This window comes from Parasteatoda tepidariorum, chromosome 2 (assembly GCF_982258835.1).
Source record: "Parasteatoda tepidariorum strain Cologne lab strain chromosome 2, Ptep-v5.0, whole genome shotgun sequence".
NCBI lineage: Eukaryota > Metazoa > Arthropoda > Arachnida > Araneae > Theridiidae > Parasteatoda > Parasteatoda tepidariorum.
This window is the reverse complement of record NC_141756.1, coordinates 42,137,008-42,155,769: the sequence shown is the minus strand read 5'-3', so window position 1 is coordinate 42,155,769 and position 18,762 is coordinate 42,137,008. Positions and strand designations below refer to the sequence as shown.

The 18,762-nt window shown below is 30.6% G+C and overlaps 1 long non-coding RNA gene across 1 annotated transcript; it reads left to right on the top strand.

Moving 5' to 3' along the window:
• Window positions 1–1,170: 1,170 nt before the first annotated feature.
• LOC107442493 (uncharacterized) lies at window positions 1,171–6,514 on the top strand. The gene is made up of 2 exons (XR_001583869.4): window positions 1,171–1,476; window positions 5,989–6,514. It is a non-coding gene; the product is annotated as an uncharacterized LOC107442493 (long non-coding RNA).
• Window positions 6,515–18,762: the final 12,248 nt, after the last annotated feature.

Below are 18,762 nucleotides of genomic sequence, written 5' to 3'. Positions count from 1 at the left end.
TTCGTATTAAAAAATGTATCTCTAATAAATGAGAACCAGGTAAGGGGAAAATTTTTGCTTAACAAAAATATTCTAATTAGGTTATTCTTTGCATTAGATTGTTCCCAGCAGATCACCGAAGTCAAGCATCACTGGCTGCGGTCTGTGAGCGGGTTGGTGACCACTTGGATCAGCCTGCATAGGGACCGAGGGTGTGCGATATTGGTCCTCGTTAAACTGTTCTACCGTAAAGTGCTCGACTTCGCGTGTAGGTCGTCGGGCTACCGAAGCGGGGGTGCCATCCCCTCTGCAGAGGATCAAAATTGTGATTTCATGTCTTCGGATCATCCTCAGGGATGTTTCCCAGACCGTCGCCAATAGCCCATTGTGTACCTCTAGTGCGACGTAAATGAACAACAACAACAATTTTTTCGCACATCTACTGAGAATGGCCCTTAAATGATTCCCGTCATTCGTCGTCAGCCCCATTCATTCACTGTATTTTACAGCAGCAGAAGTGAAAAACATTTTATGTTTTACTGGATTTTCGATATTCTCGATATACTTATGAGATGGTTTGTATGTAAAAATTTAAATTCCCTTGATACCTCGGATATGCCATGTCCAATCTTTTTTAGAACTGCTGGCTACATAATCGTACCTTCCAATTAGCTTAAATTTTGATACCTGCCAATTTAGCAGCAGAAACTGATCTAATAATTTTATCAGAAACCTTTTGTTATGTTACATAGACACAACTTACCCCAACGTGTTACTCTTTGATTGATTGCTTATTGCTGCTATTTGCTAACGCACACCTATACCAGCTGGCCGCATTTTTCTACAATACATCTATACTAGTTTTTCTATCTCTTTAGTTGAACAACAGTTGAAGCTAATCCTACTTCATTAAAGCCTTTCTTCATTACTCATTGTGCAGCGATTTCGGTAATTGAGCTTGTGTCTGGGCTACTATTGTATTAAACTAGGCTATACGTTTGTATGCACTGAGGATCCTTAATTACAGCGTGGCACGAACCTGTGACTTAAGTTGTTGGCTAGCCTAGTTTGTTTTTATTGGAGGAATCGAATTCTAGGGCAAGCTATGGTAGTCAAAGATCTTACACCTCGGTAGTAACTGAGCGGCATGTATAAAAAGAAAGAATAAATGAGCGAAAGGGGTATGCAGAGGATAAAAGCTAATAGAATAGATAGCTTTTATTCACAGCCGACAAATAAAAAAAAAAAACGAAAAGATACTTTGATAATGACTTGCAAATCTTTTAGAATTAATTAAAAGTAAGCAGTTTAGAAAGTTCTTTTACGAAAGAAAAAGATTACAAAAAACGGATACAACACAGAAGTTAGGATTATCCGGCGTTTCAATATTGATACACTACTTTAAAAGCTACTAATATATTCTATATTGTTTGTAACGTGTTTTCATTCAACTAGTATGAAATCAAATCCCTTGTTTATCATGGACTTCTTATTAAGGTAAGCATTTGAAGTTTTTTAAATCTAAGCGGAAAATTTTAAATTAAGATAAAACTTGATTTAAAACTTTCAAAAGAAAGAAAGAAAGTCTATGGGGCATGACAACGTTATGAAAAATAATAGATAAAACTCCATCGAATCTTTAGGTTTTTTTACAATTAATGCATTGGAACGGTAATCAATAAATAAGTATATAGATATACTACATAGATAAATCAGTATATAGAACTCATATATAGATATACATAGATAAATAAGTATATAGAATGCATATTTTTACGCAGAAGGAAAGAGAGGAAGCAAAAAATACTTAAATATCACTCTTCACATAAAAAACATTCGCTTTTCAGCAATTGAATATTTAGCAATGTAATAAATATCCTAGTGAATTTCTGTTCCAACTTAAATGATTTGACATGTATTGTAGCTTTTATATTTTCTAAGCACTGCACTCTTTCTAAATTATGGTATTTATTATCTCATCGACGTAATGTTCAACAAATAGGAAACCTATTAGCTTTAGTAAATGGTATTAACTTGATAAAAATTTTCGAGCAACTGAACTGAGACATTTTGAAAAACATCCTAATCATTTAGGAATGAATTGGGATGTGTGAATTTTAATATACGATGAAATGCGTGTTTGAATATAAACTTTGTAAATCAGTCTACAAGTAAAAAAATTAATAAATAAAATAAAATTTCCTTTATATACAAGATTTTTTTATTAAAGTCAGTTCTTAGTACATTTTATAGTACGATTCAGCTTCATTTATCTGATATGATTTAATCTCCCAATAACCAGCTCTCGATTTGATACTGAGGAGTATCAAAACTTGCCAATTTGAATTTCAATTAAACTAAATTTTAATTAATTGTTTCACATTAACAGAGATGCCAACTGCTCCGGACACGCCAAAATAATTAAATAAAAAACGCTAAATAACTAATACATGTAAATTTTGCAAATATTTGATTATTTTCGCTTACTTTTTAAAAGGTATAGCGTAACATATGCAATATCAAGTGGTGAATTATATAAGCCTACGAATTATTTAGAAATAGTGGTGGATGAAAATCTACTAAATTGAATTTATAAAACCAAGAATCACAATTGATAAACTAACACTTTAAAATACATATTTGCTGTCAGGAGAAAGTTGGCATCTCTGCATTAAAGTAAATGATTCAATTACATGCAATCTCCCTTTCTTTTTAACATACAGCTCTATTTGTTTAATTCAAAAAAAAAAAAAAAAAAAAAAAAAAAAAAAAAAAAAAAAAAACCGTTTGACATTTTAATTATATTAACGGAAGTCATAAATTTTCAAAGAACACGTTACAATCGGTGTCCGTTAGCATTTTTCAATGAAATAAAATACAGTACCTGAACATTAAAAATTCATTCTTTTCACATAAGACCGTATTAGTTAAACATTCAAGTTTTATTTATAGCTTCTTTTTAAAAGGTCTGAAACAAGTGTAATTTGTGACAGGCGAAAAGGACTATGGTTTTGTTTCCTCGTTAGTCGAAAATGGCCAGTATTGCGTACTTTCTATATAAGATTTTAAACCAATAAGCAGTTCAAATTCAATTTTCGGTCTAAGATATTCGGAACAGTATTCCCACTGAAAACCTAATAATAAAAACAAATCGCAATTGTATAAAATATTTTGAAACATTTCATATTGTTTATTTTTCAATATTGATTTCCGACTCTTATTCATTAACTTTATTCATTACCTTTCTCAAAACTAGTAAAATATATTTATTTGAAATGAAACGAAAGTAGAAAAACTGGAAAAGTATTTTGAAATTAAACGAATAGGCACGTTCTTTACTTTGATAGACAAATTTTAGTTACTAAAGTTTAAAGTTTTTACCAAAGCTATAAACATCAGTGATTTAGAGTGCCTGGTGATAATTATTGGAGATTATATAGAATTTTATAACACTTAAAAGAGCATTGGTATTATTAAAATTTAATTTCGACCCGTTATTTGAAGAATTAAGAATTCTATACTATTTTGATGTCAGTACAATTTGAAAAATTACTGTTTGTTTGCGAAATTAAGCTGAAATATAAATTGTTTGGTTACTATAATATAAAGTTTCAATTTTAATTTCATTTATGGAATATAGGTTGAAACAATTTTTTGTTATTAGTGATGAGACAGAAGACATTTTTGTAAGTAGTCATGTATTAGAAAAAGGAACAGCACTATTTCGAAAATCAGTGATTTATGAGTTGTAGTTTTTGAAAATTTATAATGTGTTAAATGTGGTAAAAGGGTACTCCAAAATTTTAAATTTTACATTATATATAGTGATTAATACAGAATGAGTAAAACGAATCTTAAACCCTCAACTTTCGTTTCTCTGGAAACCAATTTTGTCCCATTGGTGACCTAGAAACTTTTCATCCGATTTCCGTTCTGTTTCTAAGCAATTAAATTTATTGTATTATTGTAACATAGCATTATTTTTTATTATGTGAATATTTTATACACTCCAGAAGATTCTTTTTTATTCTATTATTAAGTAATAATCCAATATTATCAATGATTTTTATTATTTCCATTATTATCACTTATAGTTATACCCTTATGTCAAATCTCATTATCATGGTACAACTTTAAACTATGATGATTTTTCGATCAATTGTCATCCATTGTGGAATCAGCGAGACACATTTATCTTAAATCAAAAGTCCAGGGAACATAAACGCTAATCATTGTAGTAGCAATTATAAGAAATCAATGAACAACATATATCCTACGGCTCTTTAAGCAATATGGAGAGTCGTACTGTTTATACTTTGAGGATTTATACTTGCAATTGTAGTTAGATATTTTGAAACATAATTTTAATTTAAAAGAGACTCGGGTAATTAAAAGTTTAAGCTATTCACGATCATTATCATGGAAAAGTTTTGTCTTGTGGTTCTAGGTTAATTAGGAGAGATTTTACAACTATATATACCTAGGACGTCCGCTCCTATCGTTTTGACACTAAGGCAATTTAACATCATAAATAGCTGTCGTTCAACAAAAGATAGTTCAACCATTAGTAAAACTAATTTCCCAAAGTACTATCGCACATTTGTTTGTTCTTGAATGCAGTGTTATTGGGTTCACAGCGGAAATGAAACAATTATGTTAAAATTATTATGTCTAAGCGTTTCGTTACATAGCATTTGCTTATCTGCTCATAGAAAAAATTTCACTCGATTTTCGAATCTTATACAGAGCAGACACCGTGAAACGGAATTAGAAATTCGCAAAAACGTAAGAAGTGCGAAATTAAAGAGTGTAATGGAAATGCAATTAAAAAAAAAATGTGCGACTCTTGCTTGAAAGTGGTGTGCAGAAAATGTGCAGGAACTATTGAATATCACTGTATCCATTGCGAATAAGGTATGTACAAAATATTATGTATAAAAACTATAAATAATGATTAAAGAACTTGCATTCTCACAAAAATTACGATTTTGCTTATTATGAATATTGTTTGATTTCATTTTATAGGATGAAATAATTAGTTTTGCTACAGTTCTTTATGATATGAAGGATTATAAAAATTATCATTACATGAAATAATATTAAAAAGTTTAAAACCAAACTGAAATTGCATAGTTATTATAATTATTTTATCTATTTTATATCGCGGCGTCGAAACAAAAAAAAAAACACCGGTTGACGTTTATGGATAATCTAAATTCCCGACGTTCTAACGTTAAGGCAAACAAGCTTTAAAAAATAATGGTGAAAAAGTATTTAAATTGCAATAACTTTCGAACTAGTTGATAATTCAGGAAAAAAAGGCGCCTTTCAACTCGTTCTTGAATTTCCCCTAGATGCAGAGCCGCTGGCGAGGTATTTTTTGCTATAAGCTATTTTTTGCAAACCCTATTTTTTATATTCAGTTGTACTCCCTGTACAGATTTCCGTCCTGCAGTGGACTGATCGCAAAGATACTGTTCCCAGTAGAACACCAAAGTCAAGCATCACTGGCTGCGGTCAGTAAGTGGGTGGGTGATCACTTTGATCAGCATGCGTAGGGACTGAGGGTGCGCGGTATCAATTCTCGTTAAACTGTTCTACCGTAAAGTGCTCGACTTCGCGCGCTAGTTGTCGGGCTACCAAAGCACGGGAATCATTCCCGTGCTTTGGTAGCCCGAAGACATGCCACCGCAATTTTCATCCTCTACCGAGGATGAAAATTGCGGTGGAATGTCTTTGGATCATCCTTAGGGATGTTTCCCAGACTGTCACCAATAGCCCATTGCGCAGTTCTAGTGTGACGTAAATAAAGTATCTACCTACCTGTACACATTTCTGCATCCAATCGTAATTTTAAGTTTCTTAATCTTATAGTTTTTGTGCAACAAAACAAAATGTAACGAAAAGTTAAACTTCCAAAACTACGTGGGTGGTATCGCTTATGATTTTTAAATACGGAGAGAAATCTAAAATTTGAAGTGGATCTAACATGATTTTTTTCTTTTGCAGAGAAAACATTTAGTTTAACTATGATATGAGAACCGGGAAATACATCTATGTGCCCATGTTTTTTATGTTTGCATTTGGAATGCATCACATGGTTTCTCGTAAGCAAGCATCTTACTCAGCAACTTTATTCATTGTCTTGGACATCCTGTAGAATAGAGATTATTTCATGACACTCTTTAAAACACTACCAGCTTTCATCTGTCTAGTTCTCCAGTTCAGTAGAACCAGGAATTACGTCAAACTAAGTCACTTTCTTGCTCTATTTTTCATGATGTATGCCAATGGATTCATGAACTATGTCATTTATGCGAATTGTATCGCACTATTAATTGTGGTAAGGCGTAATTTTGTCTATATTTTTATAGCAATTACATTGTTGGTTTATTTTACCTGTATGTAATTTGATTTATTGATAACATATTTTTGGATTCTGCTTTTTTAGAATTAATTCTTAAAAATAACGTGTACTTAAACATTTTATATACATGACTATTATTCACATAATAAACAATTAATTTACAGCAAACAGATTTCATTTCTTCTGCATGAGACATTTACTATTTGATTCAAAGTTTCTTATGAATAATTATTTTGAAAATCAATTTTGTTAATTCTTTTCACTATTTTGTCTTCTTAATCTATCTGATCAATCGATCTAATTTATCTGAACAAGTAATATGTTTTTTCTTAATTTTTTTTTAATGTCTTCTGAATTTCTAAAATCAGTATCAATTTTATAAGATTTTCTTTAGCCTAGATTAAAGATTTTTGAACTCCAAAAACTATATATTATTAAAGGTATCTTTAAAGTTATTTCATTATTTAAATATAAATTTTATGATTTTTAAATTTTTACTATATTATATCTATAAAAAATTGCTTCTCTTGCTTCGAAATTAAGGAAGACTCTTAGCGCTAAAAGGTGAATAGCATACGCGCATAACACATAATACATACATAAGCGCTGGCATAAAGTTTAAAGTTGATAGCAATCAATTTCTTTTATTCTAACTATTTGCTTAGATCTTAAAAGAAAAAAGAAATCTGAAGAAAATAGCGATCCTAATTCTATGAATCATCATTGGCGTGACAGTTCAGGGTGGGTCCTGACCATCTCGAGGATTCCATTCCATCCTAACCAGTTTCTGGCAACGGTTCTCTAGCCTTTGCAGTTCAGTACAAGGAAGTCTTTATCTACAGAATCGGACAATCTTAGTTTGGGTCTTCCTTTTGGCCGGTATCCAAATCCTAGTCCTTAAAATTCTTTTAGATGTACATTCCTCCAGTGACCGCATTAAATGACCAACCAATACTCTCCTCTGAATTCTGATATATTTACTACTGTCATGTTCTTTATAAAGGCGGCAAAGTTCATGATTGAATCTCCTTCTTCATAGTCCGTTAGTCTGGGTGAGAAATCAGAAAACCAATTTAAATAATTTCTTAAAAAAGTTTCTTTTTAAACTGTTTTTTAAAAACATATTTATTGAGTGGTAAAATAAGAGAATAACGAAGGCATGAAAAATGTTTCTGTGATTTATCCTCTTAATTTGGCTGTCAAACTTAGTTCATAAGTGTCTTATGCTTTTCTTGAAAGCGTTATGCCCATCATGGTCATTATAACTTAAAATCGGCCTTGGAACTATTAAACTCAGTTAAATATTTAATCCAATCTTGTTTAAAATTAGAGAGGGATTTTAAGTGAGAAAGAATTTGAGTATTGTTAGCTATTTAATAAAAAAAGAAAATATAACAAAAGTGGTAAAACTTGCTAGCAAATTCAAAAGTTTTTATTATTTAACGCGTCACGTGGTCGTAATAATGTCCAAGAATATACATAGGGGAAGAAGTCTAGCTTCCATTCGTTTAATGTAAACCAATCAACCAAGGTTAAGTCCCCACGTATAAATGAAAAAACAACATTTAGGTTCTTGAAACGAGTTTGTACCCTCCTCTCCTCCTAACCACTACTAGGGTTGGGCAGGAGAAAAAAAGTTTTCGTTTTTTATTTATTGTAGATTTGTTCTGCAGTTTTACACTATTGCTAAACAGTACTGTACAGAATACAATTATATCATCCATGTTGATTAAATCGGCTAACACATTTTGATATAGAAAGAAAGAACAAAATGGCGGTTGACTGAACAGCGTACCTAACCGTCAATAACCAGTTCACAGGTGACATACTGTCACTTTGCTTCTTATGCGCATGTGCTGGATCTTAGTTCAAATGACGCTATGCTAAGTCCAAGTATGTTGCTCAACTTGTAAGTTGTTATTCTGGTATAGCGTACCACACCGAGTAGTTATAATATTATTCCTAAATAACACGCGCCCTCAGAAAATCGGAACTTGAAAAGTTAGAACATTTTCGAGTATTTTTCTCCCTTATCTTTGTAACCAAGCTACCTTTTTGACAACATGCAGATATAGTAGCTCCGTAAAGTATCAAATGAAGATTTCTTAAATATTAAAATAGACGATCAACACATGCAGCATGATCACCAAATCGTGACTAAGAATAAAATTATAAGATTTTACTCTTTACTGAATATAAAGCGTGTCCGTCCCGAAAATCGATATCAGAGCCTAAGATAAAATAAATTTAAAATCCTATATATATATATATATATATATATATATATATATATATTTTTTTTTTTTAAAAAAATATTTAGGAATTTTATTTAAAAAAAATAAAAATCAAGAAGTTTCAAAATAATGAAAAGATATAATCTTGCCATCAGCTCACACGATTATATACGCAAAAAAGAGTGCTTTTTTCTTATTTTCTATTCATAAGTCTTTATTATATTTTTCTCCACGTTTACAAGTACAAGTAAAGCACATGTAATGTTACTAACAGCTACTATGTAAAGTTATTACGAAAGTCTTTGTCTTCTTTTCGAAGTTTAGTTACTTGATTTGGAATAGTAGAATGACACTACGTTTTACATTTTATGGCACGAGTTTCAACACCTGATATTGCAATAAAGATTATAATTCAATTATATATTGTATCGTGATAAGATATTTAGTATCTTTTAAAATAATTCTCATCTAAACATCATATCATTTGCCATAAATTTTAAACATTTTTTTCTTGAAGCAATAAATTTTATTTAGAACTTTTTACAGTCTTCGAAATTTCTTTATACGTATTAAGTTAAAATAATAGAGAATTATTTAAAGTCATATTTTTGAATCTTAATTAAAGCATCATCAAAGATAAAGTATATATTTTTTAAGAAAAAAAATTAAGTAATTTAAAAATAGCGTATTTATTTACTCATAAAAATAAGTATCTATTTTGCAAACGAAAAATAAATTATAATCGGTTGTAGAATTACGTATTCAGGTGAATGAAGTATAAGTAAAAGAATAAAAGTAAGTATAAAGATTAGTTGAAAAATGTATAATATTAAAATACATATATATGAAGTAGAGTAATTAAAAAAAATTGTAATTGTAAAAAAGCTTGTGATTCTCTGAACCAACAATAACGAATGATGGAATATACTGAGAATCTTTAAATCTCCTTAAAAAAATAGTTGCTATTGGCTATCCACATAGCACTTTATTTTTTAACATTTTCTTGGAAAAATATTGGAAAGAAGAGGGGATTTGTTACTTATTACGGGAAGGGAAGGGACAAAAGCTTCTCAAAAGGAAGGGACAAAAGGACCAAAGGACAAAAGCTCCTCCAAAGTCCTGAAGATAGGCGACTAATAAAAGAGCAGAATGAATTTTTAGTGTACAAATTTTGAAGGAGGGATGATGTCCTTTCTTCCCCCACTTCATCAGATCTTACCGAGGAAAAATAATTTCAGTTTCTTCTCAGCTACTTTTTTGTTTGTATCTTTGTTTTGCCTTTTTTTAATGATTTTTTTTGTAAGGAAAAGGAAAATAAACAAAATAAAAGTTAGAATATGTTAAAATTGAATTTGAAATTTTCAAAAATCAAATAAATTCGCGGAAACACTAGAAGGCCCTTACCAAAACCTAAGATTCCACTGAACCCAGTTTTGGAAACCTATAGATTCTATGGGTGAGAAACTTGACATAAAAATGGGAAGTACCGAGATCTTGAGAACCGATTTCGAACCAGTTGGAGGGGCTGATGTGAAATGATTCAAATGTAAAACTTAAAACCTTTTAAATGAAAAGAATGTAATAAGCTAAATATGTAAAACCGAAGAGAATCAAATGGTTGTAACACATAAAGATAATGAATGACAGCTAATGCATTAAAAAGGATCTTTATAAGTTGATCATAAGTTAAATCAAAACCAAGGAAAAGAAGAATTTTCGAGGTTGCGGAAGATCTCAAGAGCTTAAAAATAACGAAGAGATACGATGAACAATAAATTATGAGGAAAACTACCTTAAGGTCTGGTTTCTTAGGACAAGCGCCTTATCTGGGCGTCAGCGGGACGTCAACGTCCGTCTGACGCCAACAAAATACTGGTTTGTTAGCTCAAGGCCTGGTTTCTTAGAACTAGCGCCTTATCTGCACGTCAGCGGAAAGTTGACGTAGAGCTGACACCAAAAAAATACTTTTTTGTTAGCTCAGCGTGAGCAGTCGGTCCAACGCAGACATTATCTCTCATTGCGCTTGCGTTAATAACGTAAACAAATATTTATTTTGAATTTGTATTGATTTTGTTATTGTCGACCAGCGTTTTAGAGAACAAATAATGACTTTGTCCAAGAAAAAACACATTATAGCTGAGCTAAATGAAGAGTGCTATGTTTAATGACGAACCCTGTTTAATGCCAAAATCAAAATCTTGGCTGATTTCAACGTGCTTGTGGATGTTGTCCGCCATTGCTTCTGTGGTTAACGTCACGCTGTAATCCAACTGCAGTTGAGTTGGACGGCAATTGTAGTTCCAGATGAGCGTTCGATGACGTATACTATCAAACTCACAAATGGACCAATCAGAGGTTAGCGCTGATTTCCAGCTGACGGCGTCCTGTCCTAAGAAACCAGGCCTTTAGAGTCGAATTGTTAGAGAGACCATGGTTCAGCTGTAGTATCGAGGAGTCAGTTAATAATACTTTGATTTTTTTCTCTATTTAACAAAATGGCCTAACATAGTTTTCCATTGTTGTAGCACATTTTTACTGACTGTAAAATGGCAGGGTGAAATCCAGTTTTCTCGCATCAATTTCCATACTTTTTGGTTGTCAACAGCATAAAAGTGTTGGTATTATTTTCCTGTAAAATATTTTTTATTCCAAATTTTAAGGAATTGACTTGTAATATTTATTTTTCTTATTTTATATTTTTATGCTATAATTACGTTTTTGATTTTGATAGTTTTCAAAATTAAGTGCTTAAAAGTAAAAGAGTTGTTTTCTTTATAATAACATAATTTCCTATGTTTTTTATCAGTCTAAATTTTAAGATAAATTTATTTAAATCAGCGTCTAAACAGTATCGAATCCGTGTCTTACAGTTTTTTTAATTATTCTTTTTTTCGCTCAAATTACATTAATATATGCTATTGTGATCTATGTCGGTTCAGGAAATAAAGCGTTCGCCTTCCAATGTGTCCACTACAGTGGTGATGCTAAAATATCCTCTGTGGTAGACAGATCATGGGTTAGAGTCCCCTTGCCCTCAGGCTAACTGTGGGAGGTTTCCGTGGATTTTCTCTCAGTGTAACGCAATGCGGGAGAGTTCCATCAAAAAGTCTTCCACGAAGGTAGATTTCTCCCAATACTTGATTCAGGAGTTCCATTGATTGGGTTCAAAATTACAAGGCTACGGAGTTGAACATTGGTAGTCGTAAATACAAAAATTTGAGTCGGCTGTTTAACGACTGTTATGAAATAAAGTAAAACTAGGATGCTTCGCCCCCTGCTCGCTGGCGCTCGCCAACCCTCGGAACTGCTTTCGTAGTTCATGATGCTCGCTTTGCTCGCTCATTGGATACGTTCTTAACGTCTAGCTTTTGTATACTTTTTTGAATACTGAAGTTCCGAAAGCTTTTCACTGTAGAAAATTCCAAATCTGTGTATTTCAATATTAATTTGAAATTGCAAGCTAAACTAAACTAAACTAAACTCAGCGGCGCGACAGCCCATACTGGGCCAAGGCCTACTGTGCCCATCTCAGTTTTCTTGACCTTGGGCTCTGGGGTGCAGGAGCAGATGTTCCGGTCAGGTGGTCAGCCGAACGCGAAACCCCCAGTGTTTAGTTCCCAATCATGCTTGGTACACATTTATCGACCCACTGAAGGGATGAAAGGTTGAGTCAACCTTGCCCAGCCCGAGGATCGAACCAGGGACCTGTGGCACGACAGCGTGAAGCGCTACCGCTCAGCAATAGTTCACATATATTTCGTAATCACACTATTCTAAATTTCAGTTGTTGAGAAAAGTAACTGTTGTAAGTTTTGTTTTAAAGTCTTTCCCACCTGAGGGCTAAAACCATGTGTTGTAACAATATGAAATAGTACTGAACGCCGAATGTAAAGCATCGGCTTCGATGAAGATAATTTTGTGAGAATTCTTTTGATAATTCGGTGAGAATTCACCCGATTGGACATATGATGCTCACTACGTGCTCTTGCGGGCCGAAGCCTATCAATTAAAAATGAAAACTGTTGCCAAGGCGAGAAAAGAAATATCATCGGTTTTATTGATACATACGTATTAGCGTTTTATATAATATGGATATTCTACTGAAAATCCCAGTTAAAAAGAATCGTCACATTATTAAGAATTTAACGATCAGCTTCATGAACAGAATCTGTCATTTACAATAGTATATTAATGCAATTTGCACCAAATATTTTTTAAGAAGTTTAGACACCGATTTAAATTAATTTATCTTAAAAAGTAGCTTAATAAAGTAATGTCATAGAAATAACTTATAAATATTTTAGTTTTAAACTCTTAATTTAGAAAACAATCAAAATCAGAAACGTAATAATTGCAGAGTAGAATGGGAAAAATAAATATTACCTTGAAATTTGGGATACAAAAATATTTTACAGGAAAAAAATACCTTTATGTCCTTTATTAATTTGATGCTGATAACAACCAATATATATATATATATATATATATATATATATATATATATATATATATATATATATATATATATATATATATATATATATATATATATATATATATATATATATATATATATATATATATTGATGTGAGGAAACTGAATCCTACTCAGTCATTTTTCTATTTCCGTCTAATAAAAATGTGCCCCGACAACATGGAAAACTTAGTTAGATCGTAGTTTTTATGTTATATAGAGATATCAACCTGTAAGGTATGCGAAAATGTAAAATTTAAATGCAAAAATATATTAAGATGAAAATGTCATCACTTCAAAATAATTAAATAATGTCATTAAACTTGAACAGAAACATCCAAAGGAAGGTTAATAATAGCTTTTCTTATTATTAAATTATTAATTGCACTTTGTATAATCTGAAATAAATAAATAAATAAATATATTTAATTTTAATATTTAATTTTAGGAGAATACCGTTTACGCTGTTCATTTTCTCTTTAATATTTGAAACACATTTTTCTACCACACACGGCAAATCTGTGTTTCATTTTGAAAAAAAAAAGACAGATAATACTTAAAGCGTCCTAATATATTTCTTTGCCACCAGTATCGTCGTCTTCTCTTAATTCTGAAATATTAATGTTACTAATTCTATTTTTCTCCATTGCAATTATATAGCTGAATTGAGAAACAAATTTTGTCATCAATGTTCCAAATAAATAAAACAAACATACGTGGGAAAAATAAAGAAATAGTCATTTGCAAAACGCCAGAGAAACTTTTCCGCCTCAAACAAATTTAATATTTTTTTTTTCATGTCATGTTTAACTTTCCCTTCTTCGTCAGGCAAATTTGGGTTGCGTCAGGCATATACGAAACGAATGTGAAGTGAAGGTTTGCCGGGAATTTTAAAATTTTCCGTTTAAGGTGCTTCATTCTTCGACGCTTTATCTAAGATAGAGTATATTAAAAATGTCTAACGACAGCTGCGCACTTTAAAGAATTTCGGATCAAGGAAAACTTTAAATACTTAGTTTTATGTTAAAAAATTAAAATATTTACTATAACATACATTTACAATTTAGTTTAATTTGGTTTTGACGGGGAATTTTTCTAACTTTTTGAAAGTAGTTATAACGCAGCTGGCAGGAAAATTTTTTTTCTACTGTACTGTAAAAAATTGCTGCTCAAATTACGAAAAAAGTGCTGGGACTCAGGGTATCGATACTTTTTATCGTAAAATCAATTTTTAACGCAAATTTTTACGGAATAAAAATTCTATTATACCCTAATTTATACTGTAATATTCTCTGTAAAATTAGTGAGTCACTGTAATTAAATAAATTAGGGTATAAAATTTTAAGATAAAAATAAATTTTCAATAAAAGAGATTACGAAAGCTGCAGTCTGTGCCAGTACTTTTTACCGTAATTAAATCCGATTTTTTTTACTTTATGGTCGGGAGATTTTCTTCCTGTCAAAGAGGAGTGGAAATTCTACTTTAAATTCAATTTGCTCGAAGATTGCATTCCGATAAACAATGGTAAGTTTTTCATAAGTAAATAATCTATTGCACTTCATAGAATTATTCTACTACACTGTGTCATAAATAAATACTCCACTGCTCCATGAAAGTTTCCATATCAAATTACGATTAAAAAAAAAGTATCGGCTCTCAGAGCGCTTGCATTTGTTGCCGCAAAATCCATTTTTGTTGTAAAATTTAATGGAACAAAGAATTTGATAAATGCTAATTTTTACATACATTAGTATTTACAATAAAATCACTGAATCACTGTAATTAAATAAATATTACTGATAGAATTATACTATAAAATTTTACGGAAAAAATGCTTTTATGGTAAAATAGATTTTACGGATGATTCACCATAAGTGCCGGTACTTTTTATCATAAATTGATCCAGAATTTCTTACAGAGTAGCCTTTCATTAAGATTGCAATTTATTGAATGAAAATTTGATAGTTTTAATAAAATTTATTTCATACTTTGATTTCTTTGCTTATTGAGCATAGTAAAATTATCCAAGTTCCTTCAATATCTCAAGTGTTTGCATTTAATTATAAAAAAAAATGAACCATGAAAAAAAATTTCGAGTTGAATTACAATTTTAAGAAGGAAAACCATGGTAATTTATAAGATTTTTTATAGTAATTTAATGTGCCAAAAACATAAAATTGAGCTCGTTATATTTTAACAAAATATTAATACATTTTATTTTTATGCATAACTTTTTGTTTGTTTGATAGGCGGTCTTCATTCGAGAAATCAATATTTAAACAAAAAGAAGTTTTTAGTTAAAAAAATATTAAAAAAAATTAGTTCAAAAAGTTTAGTATATAAGAAAAACTATACCTCATTAATTTTTCCCCTTCAGCCATACCTTTCAAAGTATTGCATAATAAACAAAACTTTTTCATTTTCTAGAGAAAAGTAACAATTCTTTTGAAGTTTTGAGGATACTCAATTAATTTACGGTCATCAATTTTTTATTTCAAAATAATGAAGTTGCATCATGGGAAATTTCTTTCTTTATTTAACCAGCTTATTAATAAAAATTTGATTTTGGAATGTACTATTCCACTTTTTTTACAATGTATTAAAACACCTAGTAAGCGTTATAATTTATGAAAAGAAATTAATCTCGTAAGAAATTATTATAAATATATAATAGAATTTAGAGCAATTTGAATTAAAAATATATTAAAACTGCATTTATCAAAAAGCTTAAAAGGTTTAATGAGTTTTCCGACACTAAAAAATATACATTTTTCATAGTAGAGCGATACTTAGATTTGCTAAACAGTGAAACAAAAACGTGTCTTATTATTCATGTTTCATTGAAAATTAGCATTAATAATAAAATAATTTTAGTTTAGTTTTTATACAGGAAAGATAGCTCAAAAAGCGAAAAGAAAACTGCACATTAAAGGTAAATTACCAGTGGCAAACTGTTATGTACCCTCTTCTTAGTAAGTGGTGAAAAGTTAAACGACTTCGCGCATAAAATTTTAGAGCGAAGGGGAATGGTTTAAATACCCTCCCGCTGTAATTGTATAATGTATAAGTATGATACATATATAACCATCGTTGAACAACAGACCCAATTTTGTGTTTAAGACTACCAATGTTCAACTCCATATCTTGTAATTTCGAATCCAATGTAGAAGACAAGGGAACTTCTAAATCAAGTATTGAGAGAAATTTGCTTTCGTGGAGTACTTTTAATGGAGCTAACCCGCATTTCCATTGCATGATGAAGAAAAACACTGAACCTTTAGTGGTTAGCCTGACAATAAAGGGACTCTAACTCATGATCCATTTACCACTGAGATTATTTTATGCTAGCACTGTGGTGGGTACGAGCCGTGCACGGAATTTGCATCGACCAGCCACCGCTGGGATTCGAACCTGGTGCACCTCATTGGAAGGCGAGTGCTAGAGGGGCATAGGTTTGATCCTGGACTCTGCTAAGAAACACCAAGTACATGCGATATGCCTGCTCGCAAAATCTGTGAAATCGAAAGTACTGTGATCAGCTCGCTGAGTAGTACCATGGGTACAGGGATCTGGAGAAAATTGACTCTTCCTTCAGATCTCTGTCTAAATTGACGAAGTGACCTCACTAGATAGATCCCCTCTGCAAAGGATCAAAATTGCGAAGGCATGTCTTCAGATCATCTTCAGGGAAGTTTCCTTGACAGTCGCCAATAGCTCATTGTGCAGCTCTAGTGCGACGCAAGTAAAGCACCTATCCACATTGAAACAGATTAAAACTAAATATGGAAACTGCAAAATAAATATTTAGTGAAAAAAATAAAACAGTTTTACAAATCGATTAATCGAAATTCGGCTTTATTAAACTGCTTTGGTAATAGAAACAATTATTTCGAATGAAACTTTAAGTTTTATTATTAAAGTTACATTTAAAATATTTGTTTCTATTATCTATTCTTAATTAGCAAATTTTAGTATTTAATGTTTCTGGAAATTGATGCAAAATGTAATATACATTCGAAGCAATATAATTGGTGCGCATCACTAAATTATTTTAATTTAAAAAGCAATTCTTTCGTTAAAAATCCTACGAGCTGTCTTTAGAATGTGTTAGTGTAGAAATTACATAAGATTCACAGAAAAAAAATTGTAGCGCATACATAGCTTTTATGTTCACAGTTTAAAATCGGGAATTCCAAATTGATTAATCAAGCATAAATATGATTAGCTGGATGATATAAGATTTAATTAAAAATGTGACTCGAATTTTGATAAAACTTGAAGTTAACATGTTTAAAGCGAACACACTTTAACAATTAAATTTAAAGTGAATGAAACTATTCATGCTTAAAAGTTGTATAAAGTTTATTGTTATCAAATGTTAAATTAGTTTAAATGTAATAATTTCGTGTCATCAAAATTAGTGAACTTCCAATTCAGTTGCTTTAAGGCCTAGAACGCTTCTAGACTTCTGATTATTTTTCGCATAGTCTTTTAAATCTTTTGTTTTCTTGTTTTAAATTAAAGCGATTGCTTGGAAATACTACCATAATAGCAATTTTATCTCATAAAATTAGGATATTTAAAAGTGAGGAAAACCTTTATTAATTATTGAGAATCAAATAAATACTGTCTGCGTATTCTGCGTATTAAGCCTGCGTATTAAGATAAAAAAATTAATCTATTTATACAATATGAACATTATTTTATTGTAAATAAAAAGTCAAATGTAATAGATTATCAATAGTATTCGGTTCTTAAAAATTTCTGAACTACTTTTAAAAATGGTAAAAAAATTCCCTTAAAAATTACATCAGATTTTTACAAGAATTTTAATAGAAAACATTATTTTTTCTTTAACTTTCATATAATGTATAATTGTGTTAATGTAAGTATATTACTAGATAATGAGGAATGATTTTCGTTAAATATTTGGGGGAGCGGAAAGTAATGTCGTTTCGGTGCATTTGATATTTGTTATCAAGATTTTATTTTTAATCAATAATGTAATCACCATTGTTAGCAACAACCTTTCAATGCCGGAACGAAAATGAATAGAAAAAAAAAACGAATTGGTTTTGAAGACTAACGAATATTTAGTGCACCGAAACGACGTTACTTTTCGATCCCCCTAATATATCTGCAATGCTAAAATAGCATAAGACTAAAGAGGAAAAGATATATATATATATATATTACGATTATATACGCAAAATATGGCTTTGGCTTTATTGATACAATATCAGAAAGCACTCTGTTTTGCGGATATAATCGTGTGGGCTGATGAAAAGATTATATTTTTTTCCCGGTTTTTTTAAATAAAATTTCATCCTTTTTTTTAAAAACTGTTGTTTGTTATTTTTTTACTTATTATTTCCCCCCCCCCTTTTTTTCATATGTCTATAATTTTTCTTTGTTTTATCTTCATTTTGAACTTTTATATATATATATACATATATAAACATAGTTATAATATGAAAAGTTAAAATTTCATATAAAAGATGACCAAGATCAAAAAATTTTTTTAAACAATAAACGGAAAATCATACACCATAAATCTCCAAAAGAATGAAAAAATCCAAAAATGCACTCTATGAAAAAAATGCCGCTTTAGTTATCATTATTTAATGCACATTTAGTTACCAATATATAATCTTAACTATTTATAGATTCATAGAATTATACTTGCTATTTATATATTATGTCCTTT